The sequence below is a fragment of the Lipotes vexillifer genome, unplaced genomic scaffold (genome assembly GCF_000442215.2).
Source record: "Lipotes vexillifer unplaced genomic scaffold, Lipotes_vexillifer_v1.1 scaffold193, whole genome shotgun sequence".
Taxonomy (NCBI): Eukaryota; Metazoa; Chordata; class Mammalia; order Artiodactyla; family Lipotidae; genus Lipotes; species Lipotes vexillifer.
In genome coordinates, this window is record NW_006769306.1 from 1,222,418 (window position 1) to 1,225,754 (window position 3,337).

Genomic DNA, 3,337 nt, shown 5'->3' on the forward strand with positions numbered 1-3,337 from the left:
CATGTGGGATCTTCCCGGACCGGGGCACGAACCCGTGTCCCCTGCATCGGCAGGCGGACTCTCAACCACTGCGCCACCAGGGAAGCCCGGCAGGCGGATCCTTAACCACGGGACCACCAGGGAAGTCCCTGAAGTCCTAATTTTTTTAAGAGACTCTATATACATTCTTTTTACTTTGAAGTGCAGTTGAATTGACTATTTTATATTTCCTTTTCTCAAAACAAACAAGCAAACTCAAGCTAGTATTTACTTACGCTGAGAATTCAGTTTATACTCTTCCAAGATTAAATCTCTTCTTCTCACAACCCCAATCGGTAATTCTAGGTTGAAAAAAAAAATCATACTCATGGTGTGCTCTGACCACTGCTGTATGGTGCAACTTTCTGTGATGATAAAAATGTTCTATATCTGCATTGCCAGATTCAATAGTCAATACACTTATGTGACTAATGAACCTTTGTGGGTTTTTTTTTTTTTCTTTGCTTCTTTTCCTTGTGAAACAAAATGCTAGTAAAGATGAAAGAATATATTTCTAGAAAGAAGAAAATATATTAGTAAATCCACCTCCTAATGGCATTCAGTGCAATGGGAAAGTCTAAAAACTGATATTTTTCAATAAGAGATTTCTACTAGGACTTGATGAATAAAGAAATAGGAAGACCGATGAGTAACAGACTGAGTTTTTAGAGAGTCTGTCAGTTGGTTTTAATCGACAATTTTAAAAATTCAGTCAGAGCCTGATAATTTATGTTCAACTGTTTTTTGTTTTTTTTAAAAAAAATTTTACTTTATTTATTTATTTTTGGCTGTGTCGGATCTTCATTGTCGTGCGCGGGCTTTCTCTAGTTGCAGTGAGCAGCGGCTACTCTTCGTTGCGGTGCGCGGGCTTCTCATCGCGGTGGCTTCTCTTGTTGCAGAGCACGGGCTCTAGGCACGCGAGCTTCAGTAGTTGTGGCTCGCAGGCTCTAGAGCACAGTCTCAGGAATTGGGGTGCATGGGCTTAGTTGCTCCGAGGCATGTGGGATCTTCCCGGACCAGGGATGGGACCTGTGTCCCCTGCATTGGCAGGCGGATTCTTAACCAATGTGCCACCAGGGAAGTCCCGCTCAACTGTTATTCTGATAAATTTAACCAAATCAGCTCGTGTATGTAAAACCAAATTTACGAGCTGTGGAAATCTTGTTAATTTTGTAAAAAATAATACTTTGTAGAGCAATTTGGTAAGTACGACTTGCCATAATGCAATGTATGTCTAAGGCTCACTAAGTGTCACTAAGTGTAATCTTTCTACCCCCCAAACTGAATCCAATCTAAGTGCAAAGGCATTTCTGAAGGAATTCTGAAATTTGATTTACCTCCACTGAGCACATAGTGTTAAAATCTCAAAGACCTGCCTTATGGAACATAAGACTCTGAATATGGGTAGGCTCCTGGTGTCCATTAAGTCATATTTTTTGAACAGGTCGTCCCTCAGATTTAACACTTAGACTCTTCCCAGTAACAATGGGAAATTGAAATTGAAAGCCTTAATGGAGTAGACTTTTTATGAGCCTACCTACAAGCTCTGGTTTTGCCTGTGACAGACAAGGTGACGGTGGGTATGGGGAAGAGAGATGGCAGGAAGACCAGCAGGACGTGGCATTGTTATGGGGGGGGGCCGGCGGGGGGGGCAGGGGGAGCGGGTAGGGGCAATCCCTCAACCTTCCCAGTGCTCAATTTCCTCATTTGTAAAAAAAAATGTCAACTAAATTAGCAGTTCACGGATTTTTACATCTCATCATCCAGTAACAGTTTAAATACATATTAGATATGATAAGCTTTGCCAACTTTTAGTTTTGCCAAATAGGGACATTAAAAAGTGCCATCTACTCTCACCATGATTTCATAAAGGGTAGGAAACTTTAGCACCAAAAAAAGGTATTAAACCTAGCTTCATGAAAAATCTCTCTATGTAGTTACCATTTGTGTTAGACTTTATTCCTGACAAGTACGAGTCTTTGGAACAGATTTGGGAACGCTTGGATCTTCATGGCCCTGAGTTTGTTTTTTTTCACTTACTGATCAAATACAACTGATTGACCTAGTCTCTGAACTCTGCATTACTCAGTGTTTATCACTTGCCTATTTTCTGTCTTTTACTACATCTGTACTTATCAAGTCCTAATAGAAATCCATATTGAGAAACACCAGTTTCTAAATTCTCCTTCCTATTGCACTGTGTATCATTGGAAAGTAGAGTCACTATTTTTTTTAAAAAATATATATTCCCCATTCTTTTTTAATTTGCTAAACTTTTATTTGACTACAGCAAATTAAAAAAACCCTCATACTGATTTCAAGTGCTCAATTGTCACATGTGACTAGTGGCTGCTGCAGTGCAGCAGAGTTATAGAACAGGAAGGTCTTTGGACAGGGTTAACCTAACCATCTATACACCAGAATATGAATTTTCTTTTCTAGAATTACTGACTGGGAAGTTTGAGAGGAAGGTGAGGATCGAAGCTTGGGACACTCGTCAACTGAATTCCCCACATGAGTCAAAATTAGCTATATTCGGTTTAGGGGATTTTCTGAACCTAGATCTTTATGACCCAACTTAGCTCTGACATTCTTTCTGCTTATGTAATAGAGCAAGGCCAAACGACCTTACGATTTTGGTTTCCTGAAATCCAGATTCGGATCCATTTCCAGGTTCCAGTATTTTATGGGAGTGAAGGATTTTTGGACACAGCTGCTCTGCTTGGAATACCCTGCTTTCTTCCTTCCAGCCTTCCTCCCTGCCGTCTCCCCACCCAGTCTCCATCGACTCAATCCAACCCACAAGCCCGCCAAACAGCCTCAAACAAGCTCCATCTGCTGACTACCTAATCTCTATTTAAATCAGCTAAGTAAACACTTTTTCTGGGAGAACTGGGCACCATTCTGCAATGGGATTGAATGGAAACATCTTTACTCACAACTTCTACAGCATTTGTTTCTGGAGTTTGTTATTCTTTAAGGTCTTTTCAGACCATGCTGCAATTAGCACAGCAGCTTTCACTTATTTTTAAAATGATTATCTACCCGAGACAGAAAAAGAAAGGCAAAGCTTGTGGTTATTTGGGTTATTTGGTTAATTCAGTCAGTAGAGTCAGCCACAACAGATAATTAAGGCTTCTTGTTTTAAGAAATCATTCAGAGAATGAATTACTGTTAAGTTACCTGCATTGATCTCATCCATCAGATAGCGGGCACTTCATCTAGTGCTGTCTAGAAAGAGGGTATCTGCATCTCTGTTACCTTCCCTGATGGCCTTCCCATCCTTTCTATCCCTCAGCCCCCTGGTCCCACCCCACCC